Source organism: Budorcas taxicolor, chromosome 17 (assembly GCF_023091745.1).
Source record: "Budorcas taxicolor isolate Tak-1 chromosome 17, Takin1.1, whole genome shotgun sequence".
Taxonomy (NCBI): Eukaryota; Metazoa; Chordata; class Mammalia; order Artiodactyla; family Bovidae; genus Budorcas; species Budorcas taxicolor.
Genome location: NC_068926.1, coordinates 45,244,933 through 45,269,290, shown reverse-complemented (window position 1 = coordinate 45,269,290; position 24,358 = coordinate 45,244,933). Strand labels below are relative to the sequence as shown.

Genomic DNA, 24,358 nt, shown 5'->3' with positions numbered 1-24,358 from the left:
ACTCTTCACAAACCCGGGACCGCTCCGCCGCGAGCCCATCGGCCCTTGCCCTCGCCCTGCAGATCGAGCTCTCCCAGCCGCCTCGGCGTCTCCCGCTCCGCCGACGTCACACCAACGCGCAGCTGCGAGAGCGCAGCGCGCGTCCCTTCCGGCTCGCCGTAGCAGCCGCGCCGCCGCTTCTTCCGGCCGGGCCCCGGATGTGTCGAGCGGAACGGCGCTGTCTGGGCCCGGACCCCAGCCCCAGCCCCAGAGCTGAGGAACGCGGCCCACACTCGGGGTAGGTGTGGGCGTGGCGCGGACGACCGACTTGCGGGTTAGATGGCCCGCGCCCCGGCCTCGGATCGCCCTGGAGCCCCCGGCGGAGGCCCGGGGCGGCGCTGGCTGTGGGACGGCACTGAATCTGTGCGGGGACCGCGGGTCGTGACGGGGGCCGCCGGCGGCCGGGGGCGCTGCGGGTTCCCTGCTTGCCTCACAGGGTTCCTCCTTGTGAGCGGGGCACCTCGCGTTGTTTTTTCTGCGCGTGGTTAAAGTTAGGTCCGGTGCTTTCTTTTCACCTGGTTTTCCGGGTTCGATGCTCGACTCCTTCCTTCCAGAGGATGGGGATCGCACCAGTTTACTTCTTCGCGCGAGGTGCTCCGCGCAGGGGTAAGCAAAGGTGCAGAGGGAAAGTGACTTGTCAGACCCGTCGTCCAGGAACCCCTGCGCCGCTCCTTCCAGCTCCTCTCCGCCGCCCACTAGCATCCCTTAAGTGGCGAAGCCTGTTCCCCCCCGGGCCTTTGCGTTGCGCGCCCGCCCTGCCCGGAACTTACCTTCCTGCAGAGGTCTGCGACCCGCCTCTCTGCTCAGACGTCAGCTTATCAGTTAGAGAAAAATAATAGAGCGGGATGCTAGTAGTGTTTAACCCGGGCGTTATAGATACGTTTTTTTCTCTTCGCTTATTTGTGTTTTCTGATGGATTGGATTTTTATTTTTTACGTGATATATACCATGAAATAGTTTCTGTGACTTTTTTAGTGGAACCAATGAAATAGAAATAGGCTTTCTGAATGATTGGAAAAAAAGTAAAACTACATCTTAAAACTAAATCATTCAACGACCCAAAGATAAGCATAATTAACAGTTTCTTTGTGGCCTCTTGTCCTTTTCATTTATTTATTTTTATTGTACAGTGTAATTTCATGTGCTATTAAAAACATGTAGTTAGCATGATCAGGTGCCATTAAATCTACAACAGTTGCTGTTAGTAGAGCAATATGTGTAAGCCATTGGCCATTTAATCTCTCGTATTGGATCCACCCCTTCTTGCCTTTTCCAGCCCGGGGCTCTAATATTCTTGTTTTGCCTTCAGTTTATCTTCTCTCCAGAGTATTTCCATCAGTATGCAAACTCTCCAGCTACCGTTACCTTTTCTAGATCTTCAGATCTTCTTGTTTAGTTGTTAAGTCTTATCTGACTCTTTTGCAATCCCCTGGACTGTAGCCCACCAGGCTCCTCTGTGGGATTTCCCAGGCAAGAATAATGGACTGGGTTGTCATTTCCTTCTCTAGGGGATCTTCTCAACACAGGAATTGAACCCTCATCTCTTGTATTGGCAGGCGTATTCTTTACCACTAAGCTACCAGGGAAACTCTTTCTTGGTCTTCACTTCCTTTTATATCAGAATTAGGAAGAATCCTGAACTCCTATCTCCTCTTCTCTCATTTCTCTTGAACATGGTTCAGGCTAAGCTTTTGGTCCCACCTCTCCTCTGAAACGGCTCCTTCTGGGGTTGGGGACCACTATATTGCCAAGTCCCCCTGTTGGTAGCCTTTGGTTAGGCCTCCCATGGCTTTCTTGAATCACTCTCCCTTGGTGACCCTGGGACACAACTCAGTTGGTTGTCCTTTTATCTTGAAGGCTGCTGTCCCTAGCCTCCTTGCTGGTTCCTTCTCATCTCCTTGATGCTGCTACTGCTGCTGCTAAGTCGCTTCAGTCGTGTCCGACTCTGTGCGACCCCAGAGACAGCAGCCCACCAGGCTCCCCTGTCCCTGGGATTCTCCAGGCAAGAACACTGGAGTGGGTTGCCATTTCCTTCTCCAATACATGAAAGTGAAAAGTGAAAGTAAAGTTGCTCAGTCATGTCTGACTCCTAGCGAGCCCATGGACTGCAGCCTACCAGGCTCCTCTGTCCATGGGATTTGCCAGGCAAGAGTACTGGAGTGGGTTGCCATTGCCTTCTCCGTCTCATCTCCTTAACTGCTACAAATTGTGCTGCCTGGGAGTGGTCCTCCCACCTCCTCTCTGGTCTGTACCCTGGGGTGATCTCATCCCCGGTCATGGCTAGGCCACTTGTCAGTACTCCCAGAATGTGTAGCTCTTAGCTGGATCTTCCTGTTCCAAACAGCCACTTTTACTGGTGTGTAATCTACTGATACCTTGTTGCATCTCAGTCAGAGGTAACTCCCTTCTTCCTATTGCTCAGGACAGAGCTCCTTGTGTGGTGTGTGCATTTCTTCCAGGTACCAAATTTGATTGGTCGGCACTCAAACCTGGCGCTTCTTACTGCCTTCTTGAGTGCAGCTGTCATTTAAGCCCCCTACACCATCTTGCCTGGGTTATTCCAGTGACCTCCCTTCTCTCTACTCACCTGGGCTGAGCTGCTCTGCAGTTGACTCTTAATACAGATCCGGGTGATGCACCGCTTAGCTCAGAGCCCTCCGTGGTTTGTCATCTCCCTCAGAAAAAAAAGCCAGAGTCCCTAAGGCAGTTTATGAAGCCCCTTGTGGCTAGGTTCCTGCTGCCCCTGTGACTTCATGTCCTCGCACTCCACTGGTTGTCACCTGGCTCCAGCTACACCCAGCTCCGTGCCTGGGCCCACATCGGCTCTGCCTGAAACATCAGGTTCCTGCGTGCCACAGGTCTGCTTCTTACTCAGTTCTCTTTTCAGAAGTTCCCTCCTCAGAGAAGCTGCTGGGTAACCCAGGGCCTTGTCCTCTCGCCCACATGCTCCTATCTCTTACCCTGACTTTGCCATTGCACGGATGGTCTGGCACTTACGGTTTTGTTCATTGCCTCACTGCCCCCTCCTCTCACCCCCAGCCTCAGGGCAGGAACTACGCTTTGTTCACTCTCCTACACACAGTGCTTCAGATACTGTCTGATGGAGTATACGCTTAATAAATGTTGCGTAAGTAAATTAATGAACAAATTCTTTCCTAAAGCAGATTAATTTGGTAGGGACCTAGGCTTGCAGGGTATTAAAAGTTATAGGGGTTGCTGAGGAATAGACTTCACCTGCTGTAAGTTAGAGGAGAGAAGTTGGCTTTTCTAGTAGAGAGAAGCTTATGCAGGAGGTGAGGTTTGATGTAGATGTTGGGTTTCGTAGGTAGAAATGAAAAGAATTGGATATGACTCCTCCAGTGGAAGATGAGAGCTCTTGAGGCCCTTGAAGGAAGGATTCAGCTGCCAGATTTCGCATTCAAGGGCCTTGTGTGAAGCTGGATGTCCCACACTGGCAGTGTGGTGCCCTTCAGAGGGACAAGATCTTCATCCATCTTCTGTTTTGAGTTCTCTTGTTGGCATTCTCTCTGCACAGCAGGCCCCACCCCCTCCGACAGATCTGCACATACCCCCGCACCCCCACCCCAGGTCCCATGTTCCCATTGTGGTGGCAGTGAGTGCCTGGTGCATCTGCCCCCTTCCTCCAGGAGGGCGAGCAGCTGATGGTGGCTGTGACCTGCACATCTTCCTCTGGAGCCTGGCTCTGCTCCTCAGCTCCCTGTAGAGGGACCAAGTACCTGTTGCCTTTAGAAGTCAAGACCCTGACCCTTAAGAGTTTTCTTCTGGGTAGAGCATCCTTTGGGCTTGTCATCTCTTGCCCACCAGCGCTGTGATTTCTGCTTTATTTCTAATCAACAGAAATTTTTATCTTGTTTTGGTGCATTATCATATTATAGAAATAAATTTTAAAAGTCATTTATGTTCTGAGTGAAAGGGAAGGTCTTTGGACATCCTCACTTTGTTATTTTACTTAGCTGTCTTTTTTTTTTTTTTAATATATATGTGATAGTATTCACCTTTTTGGTATAGAATTCAGAGAATTTTGACAGATGTCTAATTTCCGCAATAGTTAAGAGTACAAAGAAGTTCCTTCCCTTCCAAAAATTCCCTTGTGCTGCCTCTCTGTGGTCAGCTCCTCCCTAAGTGCTCAGTAGCCTCTGACCCCTAAGTGTGTGTTTGTGTTTTTACCAGGATGTCAGTTAAAGGAGCTTACAGTGTGGGGCCTTTTGAGTCTGGCTTCTTCCACTGAGCATAATGCATTTGCGATTCATCCAGGTTGCTGCATATACCAAGAATGTGTCTCTTTTTGTGGAGGTGTGGTCTGCAGTGTGGATGGACTACAGTTTATCCGTTCACTCATTGAAGGGCTTTGGGTTGTTGCCAGACTTTTAATACAAGTAATGAATGAACAAGTCACTGTGTTATAGTCAGACAGTACAGAAGTACCCCGAGCATGCTAAAGTTCCTCTTTGCTCTTTCTCCTCATTCTTGACTTTCCCAAACTAACTGATTTGGTATCCACTTCTTTTGTTTTTAATTTTTTAAAAAATTGACTTATTTTTGGCTGTGCTGGGCCTTCGTTGCTGTGCAGGCTGTTCTGCAGCTGTGGTGAGCGGGGGCCACTCTAGTTGCGGCACTCGGGCGTCTCGTTGTGGAGCGTCCACACTGTTGTGGAGCTCGCGCTCTGGGGTGTGTGGGCTTAGTCGTGGCTCCCAGGCTCAAGAGCCCAGGCTCAAGAGTTGTGGTGCGCTGTCTTCATGCTTCCTCGCATGTGGGATCTTGCCGGATCAGGGACTGAACCTGTGTCTCCTGCATTGGCAGGCAGGTTATTTACCATTGAGCCAGCAGGGAAGCCCAGTTTGGGTTTATTTTTAAATTAAAAAAAATTTTTTTAAACATTGGCAGCTTGCAGGATCTTAGTTCCCTGACCAGGAATTGAACCTTGGCCTTCTGCAGTGAAAGCACCTAATCCTAACCAGCGGGTCATCAGAGAATTCCTCACTATCCGTTTATTATATTTTTTAAAGGTTTATTTATTTTTGACTGTGCTGGGTCTTCACTGCTGCTGGCTTTTGCTAGTTGTGACAAACGGAGGCCACTCTCTAGTTGCTGTGGGCAGGCTTCTCACTGTAGTGGCTTCTCTTGTTCTGGTGCTTGGGCTGAGTTGCCCGGCATGTGGGATCTTCCCAGACCAGGGATGGAACCTGTGTCCCCTGCACTGGCAAGTGGATTCATAACCACTGAACCACAGAGAAGCCCCTCCATTTCTTTTAAAAGTGTATTATTGTAAACAGCATAGGAAAAGTGAGAAGTCGCTCAGCTGTGTCCGACTCTTTGACACCCCATGGACTGTAGCCCGCCAGACTCCTCTGTCAATGGAATTCTCCAGGAAAGAAAACTGGAGTGGGTAGCTGTTCCCTTCTCCAGGGGATCTTCTTAACCCAGGGATTGAACCCACCTCTCTCGTATTGCAGGCAGATTCTTTACCATCTGAGCCACCAGGAAAGCCCAAGAATCCTGGAGTGGGTAGCCTATCCTTTTTCCAGAGGATCTTCCTGACCCAGGAATTGAACCTGGGTGTCCTGCATTCCAGGCAAATTCTTTACTAGCTGAGCTTTCAGGGAAGCCCTTTTTAAAAATAAATTGAGGCATGTCACTCATGGTAGGAATACCATGTGTTTGTATATGCTGTTGCTTCAGTTATGTCTGACTCTTTGAGACCCCATGGACTGTAGCCCTTGAGGCTTCTCTGTCTGTGGGATTCTCCAGGCAAGAATACTTGAGTGAATTGTCATACCCTTCCTCCAGGAGATCTTCCCAACCTGGGGATCGAACCCAACCAAGTCTCCTGCCTCTCCTGCATTGCAGGCAGGCTCTTTACCCACTGAGCCACCTGGGAAGCTCAAGCAGCATATAGTTGAGTCTTATTTTCTTAATCCGAATTGAGACTATAGGATTTTAATTGGATATTTGGTCTATTTAATTTTTAAACGCTTTGGAGTAACTTTAGATGTACAGAAAAGTCGCAAAAATATGTTTCTTTCTATGCATTAGAACCTATGTTCTCTGTGAAGGTGATAATTCCCCCAAGGGGGTCAGAATGGCTCTTGGGAGGAGGGTGAAAAAAAATTAGATGTGACAGTGTTTTGTGGCCTCCTGAAGGGTCATAGTTCTTCACAGAGGTACAGTATGGCTGTGGTTTAAAACTTCGTGGGCGGTGATTCGGAGAGAGGCCTAAATAGACTTCTTAGGGGGACAATAGGGGGCAAAAAGACTGAGAAATAGCAGCAGAATAATAAATTGGGCTTTTGGGGCTTTATTGCCTAGAGTTTGAGGAAGCACTTCTTCAGTTTGTCTTGAATGTTCTTCTCAAACTGAGATAGAGCCTACTTACTGTAGTCCAGGGGCTCTGGCCCATCGGATTAAGGACCTGCACCACTGACATGATTTTGATCAGAAGGCATAGGTGGCATCAAGTCTGGGCTTCCCTGTTTCCACTGCAGCCCCTCGAGAGGTCAGTTCTCTGTATTAGCATATGTAATGCATCCTAGACAGTTTTGTTTCATTTTTTTTTAGAATACAACGAATTGCTTTTACTTCGATATGCGTCCACATCTCAGGATTTAGTCATCCTAGACGGTTTGAAAAATTCAGTTCAGTCGCTAAGTCATGTCCGACTCTTTGCGACCCCATGAATCGCAGCATGCCAGGCCTCCCTGTCCATCACCAACTCCCGGAGTTCACTCAGACTCACGTCCATTGAGTAAGTGTTGCCATCCAGCCATCTCATCCTCTGTCGTCCCCTTCTCCTCCTGCCCCCAATCCCTCCCAGCATCAGAGTCTTTTCCAATGAGTCAACTCTTTGCATGAGGTGGCCAAAGTACTGGAGTTTCAGCTTTAGCATCATTCCTTTCAAAGAACACCCAGGGCTGATCTCCTTCAGAATGGACTGGCTGGATCTCCTTGCAGTCCAAGGGACTCTCAAGAGTCTTCTCCAACACCACGGTTCAAAAGCATCAATTCTTCGGCGCTCAGCTTTTTTCACAGTCCAACTCTCACATCCATACATGACCACAGGAAAAACCATAGCCTTGACTAGATGGACCTTTGTTGGCAAAGAAATGTCTCTGCTTTTCAATATGCTATCTAGGTTGGTCATAACTTGCCTTCCAAGGAGTAAGCGTCTTTTAATTTCATGGCTGCAGTCACTATCAGCAGTGATTTTGGAGCCTCCCAAAATAAAGTCTGCCACTGTTTCCACTGTTTCCCCATCTATTTCCCATGAAGTGATGGGACCAGATGCCATGATCTTCGTTTTCTGAATGTTGAGCTTTAAGCCAACCTTTTCACTCTCTTCTTTCACTTTCATCAAGAGGCTTTTTAGTTCCTCTTCACTTTCTGCCATAAGGGTGGTGTCATCTGCATATCTGAGGTTATTGATATTTCTCCTGGCAATCTTGATTCCAGCTTGTGCTTCTTTCAGCCCAGCGTTTCTCATGATGTACTCTGCGTAGAAGTTAAATAAGCAGGGTGACAATATACAGCCTTGATGTACTCCTTTTCCTATTTGGAACCAGTCTGTTTTTCCATGTCCAGTTCTAACTGTTGCTTCCTGACCTGCATATAGGTTTCTCAAGAGGCAGGTCAGGTGATCTGGTATTCCCATCTCTTTGAGAATTTTCCACAGTTTATTGTGATCCACACAGTCAAAGGCTTTGGCATAGTCGATAAAGCAGAAATAGATGTTTTTCTGGAACTCTCTTGCTTTTTCCATGATCCAGCGGATGTTGGCAATTTGATCTCTGGTTCCTCTGCCTTTTCTAAAACTAGCTTGAACATCTGGAAGTTCACGGTTCACGTATTGCTGAAGCCTGGCTTGGAGAATTTTGAGCATTACTTTACTAGTGTGTGAGATGAGTGCAATTGTGCGGTAGTTTGAGCATTCTTTGGCATTGCTTTTGTTTGGGATTGGAGTGAAAACTGATCTTTTCCAGTCCTGTGGCCACTGCTGAGTTTTCCAAATTTGCTGGCGTATTGAGTGCAGCACCTTCACAGCATCATCTTTCAGGATTTGAGATAGCTCAACTGAAATTCCATCACCTCCACTAGCTTTGTTCGTAGTGATGCTTTCTAAGGCCCACTTGACTTCACATTCCAGGATGTCTGGCTCTAGGTGAGTGATCATACCATCGTGATTATCTTGGTCGTGAAGATCTTTTTTTGTACAGGTCTTCTGTGTATTCTTGCCACCTCTTCTTAATATCTTCTGCTTCTGTTAAGTCCATACCATTTCTGTCCTTTATCGAGCCCATCTTTGCATGAAATGTTCCCTTGGTATCTCTAATTTTCTTGACGAGATCTCTCATCTTTCCCATTCTGTTGTTTTCCTCTATTTCTTTGCATTGATCGCTGAGGAAGGCTTTCTTATCTCCTATTGCTGTTCTGTGGAACTCTGCATTCAGATGCTTATATCTTTCCTTTTCTCCTTTGCTTCTCGCTTCTCTTCTTTTCACAGTTATTTGTAAGGCCTCCTCGGACAGCCATTTTACTTTTTTTCATTTCTTTTCCATGGGGATGGTGTTGATCCCTGTCTCCTGTACAATGTCATGAACCTAATTCCATAGTTCATCAAGCACTCTGTCTATCAGATCTAGTCCCTTAAATCTATTTCTCACTTCCGCTGTATAATCATAAGGGATTTGATTTAGGTCATACCTGAATGGTCTAGTGTTTTTCCCTACTTTCTTTAATTTAAGTCTGAAATTGGCAATAAGGTGCTCATGAGCTGAGCTGCAGTCAGCTCCTGGTCTTGTTTTTGCTGACTGTATAGAGCTTCTCCATCTTTGGCTGCAAAGAATATAATCAATCTGATTTCAGTGTTGACCATCTGGTGATGTGCATGTGTAGAGTCTTCTTTTGTGTTGTTAAAAATTAGTTTAGTCCATTTTATCTTTTGGAACTTGCATATTTTAAGGTCTAATGTGGAACCTTCATAACCTGCTCTTAGGTGGAAGAATGACGTTTTGTTAGCAAATAGGACTTTTGTTACAGCCCTTTGTATATTAAGTGACATGTGACATTGCCATCTTAATAGATGCTAACATTCTACTATGAAAAATTTCAAAGATATACCAGGATTGAAAGAATTTTATAGTAAATGCCTGTATGCCCACCACTCGATTTTCTATTATTAACATTTTACTGACCTGGTTTATCACACATCCATCCACCCATCATCTTTTAAAAATTTGGGGGAGCAATTCAAGGTGAGTGAAAGCATTGTTTTTAACATGTTTAAGCCCTTTTTACTCCATCTGGCAGATGTAATTGGTCCATTTTGGGGGTGTCTATCAAGTCGCTTAGGCCAGCACTAAGACAGCTTATAAGAAGCCCTTGAGTACCGGTTACCAGGGAGTAGAGGGCAGAGAACGTGCTCTTTGGAGGGAAGTTCTGGAGAATGGCAGTGCTTTCCCAGGAAAAGAGGGAGATTTCATGTGGCTAGACATGGGAGGAAGGTTCTTGTGTAGCTGCCACAGTTCTGCTGATCGGGGTCAGTCTCTGTCCCTGCCTGGGCGCCCCTTGGACTGCTTTCTCACAGGAGTGAGATGTCGTGGTGGTCGCTCGGGCCTCAGGCCCCCCGGCTGATGCTGTGCACATTTCTGCCATGCAGAGACCTGTTCTGTGTGGGGACATGGCTCCCACGGTGCTGAGCTGTGAACTTCACCTTGGCCTTTCTTAACCCACCTATGCCCATTACCGCACCTGCCAATCTGAATTCTTCTTGGTTTTCAGGACTGTGAGTGTGTGTGCGTCAGTAGCTCTGTTTGAGGAGAGCCCCAGGTAGAAAAGAGAAGCTTTACTTAGTCTTCTTGGATTTATTTGTAGTCCCATCACTGACATGACTTTGAAATACAAATAGTGTTAAATGAGCACATGACTGTATTTTCAAAGATGAGAACCACTGTCCTAAAATTTCCTAACCTTTCTCTCCATCTTCCATCACCACCCCAGGAGAAGCTTTGCATGCTGCTGCTTGTCCCGCAGAGCTCTCTGCTTCCACTTTCCCTCCATTCTGCCAGGATGTTATTGCTTTTAGGCCATTTCAGGAGATGGAATTAGGAAATGTGTTTTAAGGAAAGACCCATGAGTTGATGCTGACTCCTAATTCTTATTCAGTGTCGTGATTAGTGTTCCTTCCTGGTTCCCTTGGTGATTGCTGTGCTGTGCTGAGTCGTGTCCAGCTCTTTTGCAACCCAGTAGACTGTAGCCTGCCAGGCTTCTCTGTCCATGGGATTTCCCAGGCAAGAGTACTGGAGTGGGGTGCCATTTCCTACTCCAGGGGATCTCTCCAATGCATCAAACCCGAGTTTCTTGCTTTGGCAGGAGGATTCTTTACCACTGAACCATCAAGGGAGCCGCTGTTGGTGATTATGTTGTCCTTCTCAGAGTTTCTGTTTATATTCAGTTTTAGGGAGTTCTTCATTCTTATTGATTTAATTTTACTTTTTGAACATGTAGCACTTTAAACCTGATTGTAAAAGAGAAAATGATACAGATGATATACTCAGAAGCGCCCCTTCCTTCACTGTCCTGTGAGTCGGCTTGCACTCACCCCCCTTCATTTCTGGCTTATTCTTCCTATATTTCTTCCTTTTTTTTTGTTTTGCAAAAGTAAGCAGATGTTACAGGGCATCATTGCTTTTGAGACTGTTAGTGGACATAACTAGGAAATATATTTTTTAAGGAAAAAATATGTATACATACGTACTTATGGCAGAAAGTGAAGAGGAGCTAAAGAGCCTCTTGATGAAAGTGCAAGAGGAGAGTGAAAAGTTTGGCTTAAAGCTCAACATTCAGAAAACTAAGATCATGGCATCTGGTCCCATCATTTCATGGGAAGTAGATGGGGAAACAGTGGAAACAGTGTCAGACTTTATTTTTGGGGGCTCCAAAATCACTGAAGATAGTGATTTCAGCCATGAAATTAAAAGTCACTTACTCCTTGGAAGGAAAGTTATGACCAACGTAGATAACATATTAAAAAACAGAGACATTGCTTTGCCAACAAAGGTCCATCTAGTCAAGGCTATGGTTTTTCCAGTAGTCGTGTATGGATGTGAGAGTTGGACTGTGAAGAAAGCTGAGCGCCGAAGAATTGATGCTTTTGAAGTGTGGTGTTGGAGAAGACTCTTGAGAGTCCCTTGGACTGCAAGGAGATCCAGCCAGTCCATTCTGAAGGAGATCAGCCCTGGGTGTTCTTTGAAAGGAATGATGCTAAAGCTGAAACTCCAGTACTTTGGCCACCTCATGCAAAGAGTTGACTCATTGGAAAAAAATCTGATGCTGGGAGGGATTGGGGGCAGGAGGAGAAGGGGACAACAGAGGATGAGATGGCTGGTTGACATCACCGACTTGATGGACATGAGTTTGAGTGAACTCCGGGAGTTGGTGATGGACAGGGAGGCCTGGCGTGCTGCGATTCATGGGGTGGCAAAGAGTCGGAAACGACTGAGCGACTAAACTGAACATGCTTGCTAAGTTGCTTTAGTCTTTTCTGACTCTTTGCGACCCTGTGGACTGAAGCTTACCAGACTCTCTGTCCATGGGATTCTCCAGGCAAGAATACTGGAGTGGGTTGCCATGCCCTCCTCCAGAGGATCTTCCCGACCCAGGGATCAAACCCACATCTCTTTCTCTTTAAAAAAAAATGTTTTTCTAGTCTGTATTGAATTTGTTACAATATTGCTTCTGTTTGTTTTTTTTTTTAATGCTTTTTGTTTTTTTTTTTACCATACATATGGGATCTTAGCTCCCTGACCAGAATCAAGCCTGCGACCCTGCATTAAGGTGAAGTCTTAGCCCCTGGACTGCCCAAGAAGTCCTGAACCCACATCTAAGTCTCCTGCATTGTCAGGAGGGTTCTTTACCCCTAGCGCCACCTGGAAATATGTGTGTATCAGCTTATTTTTATTGGAGTGTAATTGACATACAACAGTATATTAGTTTCGGGTGTCCAACATAACGGTTTGACATTTGTATACATTACACAGTGATCACTACAGTAAGTCTAGTTACCGTCTGTCACGATATAAAGTTACAAATTTTTTTCTTATAATGAGAACTTTCAAGATTTACTGTCTTAGCAACTTTCAAGTATGCAGTGCAATATTGTTGACTGTAGTTATCACACTCTGTTATCCCGTGGCTTATTTATACTGGGAACTTGCTCCTTTTGATCCCCTCAACCCGTTTCACCTGCCAGCCAACCCTCACTGCAGCCACCAGTCTGTTCTCTGTACCTGTGAGTTTTGCTTAGCTTTCCCATGCAAGTGAAATCATACAGTATTCATCTTTCTTTGTCTGACTTATTTCCCTTAGCATAATACCCTCAAGTTCCCTCCTCAAGTCATTGGAAATGGCAGGATTTTATTCTTTTTTATGGCTGAGTAATATTCCATCACATCCATCTCTCTCCACCTCACATTTCTTTATCCATTGATCTGTTAATGGACACTTAAGTTGCTTCCGTATCTTGGCTGTGGTAAATAATGCTGCATATGAACACTTCCTGGTGGCTCAGACGGTAAAGTGTCTGTCTACAATGCCAGAGACCTGGGTTTGATCCCTGGGTTGGGAAGATTCCCTGGAGAAGGAACTGGCAACCCACTCCAGTACCCTTGCCTTGAAAATCTCATGGACGGAGCAGCTTGGTGCAGGCTACTGTCCATGGGGTCGTAAAGAGTCGGGCACGACTGAGCGACTTCACTTTCACTGTGAACATAGGAGTGTTCATATCTTTTCAAATTCAAATCTTTTCATATCTTTTCACATTAATTTTTTTTTTCCTTCAGATAAAGTGGAATCACTGGTAGTGGAATTGTCATACACTGATGATATAGTTGCTAAGTCATATCTGACTCTTGCGACCCCATGGACTATAGCCTGCCTGTCCATGGGATTTTCCAGGCAAGACTACTGGAGTGGGTTGCCATTGCCTTCTCCATGTCATATGGTAGTTCTGTTTTTTATTTTTTTGAGGAACCTCCATATTCTTTTCCATAGTGGCTGCACTACTTCATTCCACCAGCAGTGCATGAGTGTTCCCTTTTCTCCAGATCTTTAGCAAAACTTGTCATTTGTCTTTTTTGATAATAGCCATTCTAACAGGTGTGAGGTGATACCTTGTGGTGTTGATTTGTATTTCCCTAATGATTAGCGATGTTGAGCATCTGTTCATGTATCTGTTGGCCATCTATTTCTTCTTTGGAAAAATGTCTCTTTAGATCCTCTGTCCGTTTTCACTTCGATTGTTTGCTATTGAGCTGTAGGAGTTCTTCATATATTTTGGGTGTTAACCCCTTATTAAATATTTGATTTGTAAGTATCTTCTCCCATTTAGTAGATTGCTTTTTATTTTTTTGATGGTTTTCTTTGCTGTGCAGAACTTTTAAGTTGATCTCTCCCATTTGTTTATTTTTGCTTTTGTTGCCATTGCCTTTGGAGTCAGATCCAAAAACAAAAGTCTCCAAGAGAGAATCAAGAAGCTTCAGTTCAGTTCAGTTCAGTTCAGTCGCTCAGTCATGTCCGACTCTTTGCGACCCCATGAATTGCAGCATGCCAGGCCTCCCTGTCCATCACCAACTCCCGGAGTTCACTCAGACTCGCGTCCATTGAGTCAGTGATGCCATCCAGCCATCTCATTCTCTGTCGTCCCCTTCTCCTCCTGCTCCCAATCCCTCCCAGCATCAGAGTCTTTTCCAATGAGTCAACTCTTTGCATGAGGTGGCCAAAGTACTGGAGTTTCAGCTTTAGCATCATTTCTTCCAAAGAACACCCAGGGCTGATCTCCTTCAGAATGGACTGGCTGGATCTCCTTGCAGTCCAAGGGACTCTCAAGAGTCTTCTCCAACACCACACTTCAAAAGCATCAATTCTTCGGCGCTCAGCCTTCTTCACAGTCCAACTCTCACATCCATACGTGACCACTGGGAAAACCATAGCCTTGACTAGACGGACCTTTGTTGGCAAAGTAATGTCTCTGCTTTTGAATATACTATCTACGTTAGTCATAACTTTCCTTCCAAGGAGTAAGCATCTTTTAATTTCATGGCTGCAATCACCATCTGCAGTGATTTTGGAGCCCCAAAATATAAAGTCTGACACTGTTTCCACTGTTTCCCCATCTACTTCCCATGAAGTGATGGGACCAGATGCCATGATCTTCATTTTCTGAATGTTGAGTTTAACTACTGGTATTTTCTTCTAGGAATTTTATGATCTTTGTTCAAACTTTCAAGCCATTAAGTGGAGTTACTCCTTGCATGTGGTGTAAGATAGTGGTCCATTTTATTCTGTTGCATATGGCTCTCCTTTTTCCCAACACCATTTATTTTCAAGACTTTTTCCCATTGTTTGTTCTTGCCTCCCCTTTGTCATGAATTAATTGATCATAAAAGTGTGGGTTTATTTCTAGACTGTTTCTTGTGTTCCGTTGATCTGTGGGTTGGTTTTTATGCCAATACCATATTGTGATTACTAAAACTTTGTAATATAGTTTGGAATGAGGGAGCTTGATGCCTCTAGCGTTATTCTTCTTTTTCAAGACTACTTTGGCTATTTGTGATGGATACTTTGGCTATCCATCGTTTGTATGGTTCCATATTAATTTTTATGGAATTTTTATTTTTATCCCAAAAATGCCTTTGGGATTTTGATAGGGATTGCAGTTAATCTGTAGGTTGCTTTAGGTAGTATGGACATTTTAGCAATATTAATCCTTCTAATCTGTGAGCACAGATTAGGTTTCCATTTATTTGTGTCATCTTCAGTTTCTTTCATTGGTGTCGTATAGTCCTTAGTGTATAAGACTTTGACCTGCTTGGTCAGAAAATTCCTAAATATCTTTATTCTTTTTGGTGCAATTGTAAATGAGATTTTTCCCCTTAATATCTCTGATAATTCTTACTGTATGAAAAAAGTCTAAGATTTTGCATATTGATTTTGTATCTTGCAACTTTACTGAATTCATTTAATTCTAACAGTTTTTTTGGTGGAGCCTTGAGGATTTTCTATATATCATATGGTGTCATCTGAAGATAGTGACAGTTTTACTGCTTCCCTTTTTTAAAGAATAAATTTTATTTAATCTTGGCTGTGCTGAGTCTTTGTTGCCTTGCTCGGGCTTTCTCTGGTTGCAGTGAGCGGGGGCTACTCTTCATTGCATGGGCTTCTCATTGCAGTGGTTTTCTTTTTGCGCAACACAGGCTCTGGGTGCACAGGCTTCAGCAGTTGTGGCTTACCAGCCCTAGAGCGCAGGCTCAGAAGCTGTGGCACACGGGCTTAGCTGCTCTGCAGCATGTGGAATCTTCCTGGACCAGGGATTGAACCCGTGTCCCTACCTTGGCAGGCAGATTCTTATCCACTGTGCCACCAGGGAAGTCCCTGCTTCCTTTTTGATTTGGATGCCTCTTATTCCCTTTCTCTGTCTGATTGCTCTGGCTGGGGCTTCCAAAAGTATGTTTTATCCAGGTGGCAAAAGTGGGCATCCTTGTCTTGTTCCTTATATGAGAGGAAATGCTTTCAGCTTTTCACTGTTGAAGATGGTATAGCTGTGAGCTTGTCATATGGAGCCTTTATTATGTTGACATATGTTCCCTGTATACCTACTTTGTGGAAAGAGTTTGTATTCTAAATGGATGTTGAATTTTTGTCAGATGCTTTTTCTGCATTTATTGAGGTGATCATATGATTTTTATCCTTCATTTTGTTAATGTGGTATATCACATTGATTTGCTGATGTTGAACCATCCTTATATCCCTGGAATAAGTCCTTGTTGATCATAGTGTAAGTAAGTAAGTAAGTGAAGTCGCTCAGTCGTGTCTGACTGTTTGCGACCCCGTGGACTGTAGCCTACCAGGCTTCTCCGTCCATGGGATTCTCCGGGCAAGAATACTGGAGTGAGTTACCATTTCCTTCTCCAGGGGATCTTCCCGACCTAGGGATCGAACCCGGGTCTCCTGCATTGTAGGCAGACTCTTTAACCTCTGAGCCACCAGGGAAGATGATCATAGTGTATTATCCCTTTAATGTATCGTTGAATTCAGTTTGCTAATATTTTGTTGAGGAGTTTTACCTCTGTTCATTGAGGATGTTAACCTGTAATTTTCTTTGTGGTAGTGTTGTCTAGCTTACATTATCAGTAATGCTGGCTTTGTGAGATGATTTTGGGAGTGCTGCCTCTTTTTTTTTTTGAGTGGAGATGCTGCACTATGTGTGGGATCTTAGTTCCCCTAGCAGGGATCAAACCCATGCTCTCTGGATTGACAACGTGGAGTCTTAACCACTGGACCATCAGGGAAGTCCCTTCTCTTCATTTTGTTTTTTGGAAGAGTTTGAGAAGGATAGTCAGTAAATCTTTGAATGTCTGTTACAATTTGTAAAAAAGAATACAGGAAAGGTATATTTTTATCCTTCCATTAGTTCATCTGTCTTTCTTTTTCCCTTTCTTATACAAAGTTTTTAAAGTCAATGTGCCATAATATAGTCAACCAGTCTCTGAAATATGGATGTGTAGTTTATTTCTGGTATTTTGTATTTAGAAATAATGTCATAGTGAATAAACTTTGTGCTCATGTGTGTTCATTTTGGAGGTGGATATTCCTGGTGAATTTGTAGTGGGACTGCTGAACCCAAGGGTAAGAGCATGTGCAGTTTTGTTCAGTGGTGCCAGACCCCTGTGTTGGGTTGGACAGAGCTGGGAGGGCCTGATTCCCCAGAGCCGCACGTTGTCTGGCCTTTGAATTTTGTTAGGCTGATAAATGAGAAATGATGTTTCAGCTTAGTTTTAATTCACTTTTCTGTTATTATCAGTGATGGGCTTACAAGTGAATGTGCTTGAGAAATTCAACTTCAAGTCTTACCTTGGAATTTCACTTTGTTTTACTGAAGTTTGCAATGGAAAATCCCGGTTTATAAATATAGGCAAGGAGGTAATCAAGCATTTGGTTGATTGAATTGAATCAAGAGTTTGGTTCGTTGCTTGTGAGCAGCCTTGTAGAGGCATACTGAAACAGTGTTTTGGTGTTGGTTAAGAAGCCCAGGTCTGGGTTCTGGTCAATCCTGGCCACTGTGTTAGGAAGTGGACCTGGCCTTTTTTGTGGCAGGCCAGACCATCTCAGGCTTCTGTCTGCACGTCTTCACGGCCCGTGAGGGGCTCTTTGAACCAGATGCTGTGCATTGGACATGGGGGCTTCCTCCCTTTCAGAAATGGCCCTCTTGATAGTGTAGTAGAAATATTTCTCCAGGCTGATAGCCGTGCTCCGTGGGCAACAAGCAGTGCCTGCCCTGGGCATGGGTGTGGGAGGCACACTGCTGTCATGGTGGCCGCAGTGAGCCCGGTGGCCTGGAGCTTCTGCTCACTTCTGCTTCTTCTGCTGGGGGGATGTGGCCCAGTGTGGCGAGTATTTTGGATTTTTCTAATGAACGAAGCTGACAACTTGCATATTTATGGGAAATCTCCTGATTTAAAAATATTTGAAATAAATCCAAACAGCAGATAACATCATACAGACTAAACAAAAGTATTTTTAGAAGATATTTCGGAAAAATATTTCTGTACTGTGCTATCAAGAGGGCCATTTCTGAAAGGGAGGAAGCCCCCATGTCCAGTGCACAGCATCTGGTTCAAAGAGCCCCTTACGGGCCCTGAAGACGTGCAGACAAGCCTGAGATGGCCAGGATGCCCATGATTGCCAGCATCTCCTGAGCTACGTGAGAACTCCCCAGGTAATGGAACAACACGTTGAGCCCTGGCTCTGTGTGTCTCCTTGGTCTTGGTCTTCAGCACGCTAATGTTCCAGCAATTTGCCCATCTCTACTTTTCTTCTGCTTTCTCCAGGCAATTATTGGCTATCTGTGATGTACAGGTACTGTTCTCAGTGCTGGTGGTTCATCAGTGAGCCCATTCCAACAGCTTTCCTTTACTCTAAATGCAACTGTGGTTGGCCAGAGATGTTTCTTTTAATGTGTATAGAGACAGCTAGAAATATGTATACACCCATGTATATATTGTCACACTGGAGTTTTAAAAACATGCGTATACATATACCTATATTAACATACGCAACACAGATGTTCAGCTTTACTCACCTTGACCCTGAGTATTCATTGGAAGGACTGATGCTGAAGCTGCAATACTTTGGCCACCTGATGTGAAGAGCTGACTCATGGGAAAAGACCCTGATGCTGGGAAAGATTGAGGGCAGGAGAAGGGGGTGACGGAGGATGAGATGGTTGGATAGCATCACTGACTCAATGGACATGAGTTTGAGCAAACTCAGCGAGATAGTGAAGGACAGGGAAGCCTGGTTTGCTACAGTCTGTGGGGTTGCAGAGTCGGACAGGACTTAGTGACTGAACAATAACAATAATTTCTGGACATACAAGTATTTTCTTATTCTTTTAGTGGCTGCTTCTAAGGCGTGGTTATACTAAATTTTGTTAAAAGTTCCCTATAGGTGAGCATTTACACTGTTTGCAATTTTAAGCTTATAAATATTACAGTGAACGTCGTTGGACAGTTGTATATTCCTATGACTAGGTCCTTGGAAGTTGAGTTCCCTGATCAGCGTATGTTAGCACTGTGTCAGATGACGCCACGTTACCCTCCAGCAAGCCAGCTCTCTGCTTTGCTTCCCTTGTGTGTGTGGAGGGTTCCCCATTTCCCAGCAGCCTTCCTGAACCTGAATATTATCAGTGTTTTGATTTTCACTCACCTGTTAAACAACAGATAGGTGTCTCACTTTATTTCGTATTTCGTTATTAATGCGGTTAAGCATTTTTGGTGTTTTTCTGTCATTTGAATTTCTTGTAGAATTTTTGGTTTATATTTCTTGGGTTGTTGGCTTTTTCTGTGGGAATTCTTAAGGATGGATAACCTTTTGTCATATAGGCTTCAATTTTTTTTAATCCATCTTTCTTTTGTATTGCAATGTTTTCTTTAGTAGAGTTGTCAGTTGTTAATGCTTTTTAAAAATAAATATTGTTTCCAGGTTTCACATCATGTTTAGGAAAGTCTTCTTCAGTGCAGCATTATAAAGATATTCTCATCTGTTTTAAAGTATTGTTATGGTTTGATTTCCCCGCTTTGAGTAATTTTTTGTGAAGGATGTGAGGTCTGGGGGTAGGTGGGCCTCAGGGGCCGATCTGGCTTTTCTTTTCCTTTTTTCCTTTTACTGTTTGGCCACACTGTGTGCATGTGGCATCTTAGTTCTCTGACCAGAGATTGAACCTGCGCATCCTGCAGTGGAAGTGCAGAGTCTTAACCGCTGAACTGCCAGGGAAGTCCCTGCCTTTTATTGTTTAAAATGGATTGATCTAAGAAACTCTGGATTTTAGTTCTCTAGCCTCACAGAAAGCTGTTATGAATTTAGTAATGCTTAAAAAATTTTTTTATTTTAAAAATCTCAGCAGCAGTCAGAGAATCTTAAAAATGGCATCTGTCTGTAGGAGGTGTTTTTCTCTTTGATCTGCAGCTCTTGGGAGGTACCCATTTGTGGATCCCATGGAAGCCTGAGAGGCTCCCTCGGTGAACCACAGGGTGAACCACAGCCAGAAGTCGCAGAGGCAGGGAGAGACACGTCAACAGGGCCTTGTGTCTTACGGCCGAGAACTGCTGGGGTTTGTGTGATGGGCTGCAGTGGAGGGTGAGGAGTCACTTCTATGAGGAAGGGTTTTCTTGTTTTTATTCTTAGTTGAAAGATCATTGGGGTACAATATTATGTTAGTTTCAGGCGTATGATGATTTGACGTGTGCACATGTTACATTGTGATGAGTCTAGTAGCCATCTGTCCCCATACAGAGGTGTTACAGTATCACTGCCAGTGTTCCGCACGCTTCACCTGGTGCCCTGTGACTTACTGTACATCTGGAGGTTTCTGCCACTTAATTCCCTTCCCTTTGCAAATGGGCAGAACCACCCATTTGCCCCCTCCCATCTCTTCCCTTCTGATAACCACTGTTTGATCTCTGTATCTATCAGTCTCTTTGCATTTATTGTTTTATGTGCTGGATCAGCCAAGCTATACCCAGTTCTTGCAGTTAACAGGTGCTCCCCAGGTGCCTGTGACTCCCAGGCGGGCCGGAGTGCCCCCCACACGTTTCCTGAAGTTAGCTTGCTTGTCATGCCCCCTGAGGCTTCATCTCTGTGCTCCTGTGAACCACCAAGCAGGAGAAAGTCAGCATGGCAGACAGCATGCCCCCGTTTTTGCCACAGCATGACCACTTGATTCAGGGCTGGGAGATGCTCACCAGATACTCCAGGAGGATCAGAGTATTTGGTGAAAGCGCTAATGACCATGGCACGTACCAGTTAGGGACAAGGTTGGAAAGCAGCCAAAGGTAGCAGGAGAAAAGGCATGTGTGCACTGTCGCATGTTCAGTATTGATACTGTTTTGCGTAGATGGCTTGAAGTTTAGTGATATTTATCGCTGGGCATGCCAGCTTTCTGCTATAAATAATATAGTGAATGTCCATACTGGAATGGGTAGCCATTCCCTTTGCCAGGGGAATCTTCTCGACCCAGGGATCGAACCTGTGTCTCCTGCATTGCAGGTGGATTCTTCACCGTCTGAGCCACCAGGGAAGCCCATATTGAACACAACTCTGATGTGTTTTCTAAGGCTGGTCTAAAAGTCAGGTGACTGCGTCAGAAGATGTGAGTGTGCTGTAAGACTCTTACACCTGCTGCCAAATTGCTTTCTGGAGTTTCCACTTGAAAGTATTTCCGGACACTCTTTGTGGCTTCTATCCTCTCTTCACTCACATCATGTTTTGTCTGTCTCTTCTGCCCTGAATTCATGCTCCAAGGCCTGCAACTAACACTTTCTCTAGAACTGTGTGTCCAAGGCCTGTTCCACCCTTTTCCCTGTTCCCTTCTCCTTGCTCTCCTCCCACCCGGGGGGCTGTTTACTACAGAGCAGAACCACCCACAGCAGGAGACCGACGGGCGGGAGGGCCAGATCTGTCTTGGAAGATGTGGGGGCCGAGTGGGAGATGGCTCATGACCTGAGCTCCCTGCCTGTTGAAGGAAGGATTCCCAATGCCTGGCTGCCTGGACTCTGGCAACGCCCAGAAGAGCAACTGGGGCGGGAGGGGCTGGGGGGCTGGGCCTTAGCCTGGTGGAGGTGGGGTGGGAGCAGCTGCTATCAGGACCCCATCTTCTGAGCCCTTTTCCCCTCACTCTTTCCAGTTCTCACCTGGGACCCCTGACCTGCACTAAGGACAGGGCCCAGGTAGGTATTTCTTAGGGTGGTGTTTCCCGGCACCAGATGCGCCTCTTTGTGATGCCAGCATTGTCCTGCGAGAACAGCAGCCACACAGATGCCTGCCCCTGTCCCCACTGTGCGACACTGGTGGGCACTGCTCACGGTGGTCGGAGGGCTTGTGCCTGCTCCTCACAGGCTGTGGCGGTGCCCTGACCCAGCTTGCCAACCTTGGCCTGCTCCAGGCAGTGTGCTCCGAACTGTGAGCCAAACAGCTCACTCCAGCTGCTTCTGACAGACCTTACAATTAGGAACATCGCCAGCATCAGTTCAAAGTTGTCTTGCCTGGTGGTGGCTTTGCTTTCTGCCAGGGTATCTGTACCATATTTTGGGGGGATGCTGTTTTAGATAAGTGGTTTCTTTACATTATAGTTGATTGGGTTTGTTCCTCTAACTTGACTTGTAAGCTCACTGAAGTCAGGAACCTTTTTAAAAAGTTGAGGTGTAGTTTACAGTTCTATGAATTTGGACAGACACACTCATTCTTGTAACCATCATCTCAAATCGAATGTACAAGTAGGTCCATGCTGCCAAGTTCCCGCCTGCTTTTGCAGCTCCTTCTCCACCTCTCAGATTCTGTCTTATCTGTCCCTGTGGTTTTGCCTGTTCCAGAATGTCTTGTCAATTCAGTGGCCGGCAGTCAGTGGTCCTTCTGTCTGGCTGTGCTCCTTGGCGTCCTCGTGGTGTGGGTGTGTCTGTAGCTCAGCCTTTATGAGGCTGAGGCGGCTCCATTGTGTGGCTCTTCAGGTGTCTTTGGCAGGTGAAGGTCAGTATTTATGTTTCCATATATCTTAGTAGACATTTTAAAATTTGAATTTTTTAACAGTGGAGGGTTAAGTTGTGTAATTGATATTCTGCTTTTTTCACTCAATAATATATCTGAAAAACTGAGAAGGGCAACTCACCTTAGTAGTCTTGCCTGGAGAATTCCTTAGACAGAGGAGCCTGGCAGGCTACAGTCCATGGGGTGACAAAGAGTTGGACACGACTGAGTGACTAACACTTAGGCACTTTCATGTTCTCTATCTAGAACTTGAGTATTGGATATTTCTGGTTGCTCTTTCTACTTTCACTGCATTGTTCTGTCATAAATATTTTTAAGCATAATTTAAAGAAATTGGTAGGTGAATTTCCTTAGAGATTTACAGAGGTCACATTACTGGGTCAGAGGTAATGAGGTCCACTTTCCCACTGTTGTCTCACCCTGCTAAGCATACTCTGAGCTCTGAGCCCTCTGACATCTGCTCTGTCTCCCTCCACATTTTTTTTTTTTTAACTGAAGTAGGATTGATGTGGGCTTCCCTGGTGGCTCATTGGTAAAGAATCTGCCTGCCAGTGCAGGAGACGTGGGTTTATTCTCTGGGCTGGGAAGATCTCTTGGAGAAAGAAACGGCTACCCACTCCCATATTCTTGCCTGGAAAATGCCATGGACAGAGGAGCCTGGTGGGCTACAGTCCATTGCAAAGAGTCGGACGTGACTGAGCGACTAAACAATAACAACAACAACAATAGCAACAAAGTATTGATTGACAATGTTGTGTCAGACTCTGCTGTGTAGCAAAGTGACTCAGTTATACACATATAGACATTCTCTTTTTAAATATGCTTTTCCATTACCCCTCCACATTTTTTCAACCTGTTAGTGATCACAGTGTATTCTCCTTATCCTATTTTTGTGTCTGTTCTACATGAATCTTCCTCATAATGCTTGTTTGAAAAGATCAGGAACAAAAGCTCATTTTGAAAGCAATCAGCAGGGGAGAGGTCCCCCTCCCAAGCTGTGTCCCCCAACTCACAGTTCCCACCTACTTTGCTGGGCTCTCTCTGCTGGGGCTAAGTGGGGAGTGGGCTCCTGGTTTGATAATTAAGGCTGTTCTTTGCTTTGGTCCTGATTTCCCATTCAGCTGTGCTTTCTGAGCTTGCCTGTGATCTTCAGATCAGAGATAGTGATCTTCAGAGATAGTCATCAGAGCAGAAAGTGCCTTCTAGTTTGAATAGGCACTGGTTTTTATGTTTTCTCAGCCTGTACTTGTGAATCCCATGAGTTCTGTAGCTTTTGATTTCATGTATATGTGTATTTTAGCCAGGTGCCCAGGTCTGGGAGCTTTCATGCAAATGTGTATTTCCACTTTGTAAGCTTTGTAACTTTTGGTATTTAATGCTTCTCACCCCTTATCTGTCTTCTCAGTGAGATCATGATGCCCTCAAGATGAAAGGCATCACTTTCCTACTTTTCCGGGGGGGTGGGGGGTGGGGATGGGGGAGTGATGGAAGGAACACCAGAGATGGGGAGCTAGGTGTGTCAGTGAACACTGAGAACTTTAAATGGTGGAAGGGTATTTGTGTCTGTGACCCAGCCACAGTGGGGAGCAGACAGACTGAGGCTGTCATTCTCTTCCCAGTGGGGTTTGTCCCCTTGCAGGCCTCAGGGCTCTGGCCGGGTGTGACTTGTGAGCAGTCTCCCTGCTCCATCTCAGAATTGGCCTCCTCTCTCTCCATCCTCTGCTTTTCTTGTCCTTTCTCCTGTCATTCCCTCTCCCATCTCCCCCTCTAGTCCACTGCACTCAGCAGTTTGGGGCCATAAGCCCCTTTAAAGCCGTGTCCCAGCTCCCAGAGAGTAGGTGAACCCCTGACCCGGACTCTCCTGGAATGGGGACTCTCTTGGAATGGGGATTCGAGTCCTAGCTGCTCCCCTCTCTCCTTAGGTTTTCTTCCTGAAATCCCCCCTCTGGATGAGCTTGTAAAGAAGGCTGAGGTGCAAGTCTGACACCCAAGCCAGGGCCCTCTCCCCAGGAACACAGTGTCTGACCTGGGATGGGGGCTGTGCATGTTTGTACTCAGGTTACGCCGAAGAATTGATGCTTCTGAACTGTAGTGTTGGAGAAGACTCTTGAGAGTCCCTTGGACTGTAAGGAGATCCAACCAGTCCATTCTGAAGGAGATCAGTCCTGGGTGTTCTTTGGAAGGACTGATGCTAAAGCTGAAACTTCAATAC

The 24,358-nt window shown here is 45.5% G+C and overlaps 1 protein-coding gene across 1 annotated transcript in view; it reads left to right on the top strand.

The window, feature by feature from the left end:
* The first annotated feature begins 214 nt into the window (after nt 1–214).
* The window catches only part of EP400 (E1A binding protein p400), a 112,096-nt gene continuing 87,952 nt past the window's right edge, over nt 215–24,358 (top strand). The window contains exon 1 of the mRNA XM_052654536.1: nt 215–277. The gene's annotated coding sequence lies outside the window, so the exon portion shown is untranslated. The remainder of the gene's footprint in view (nt 278–24,358) is intronic.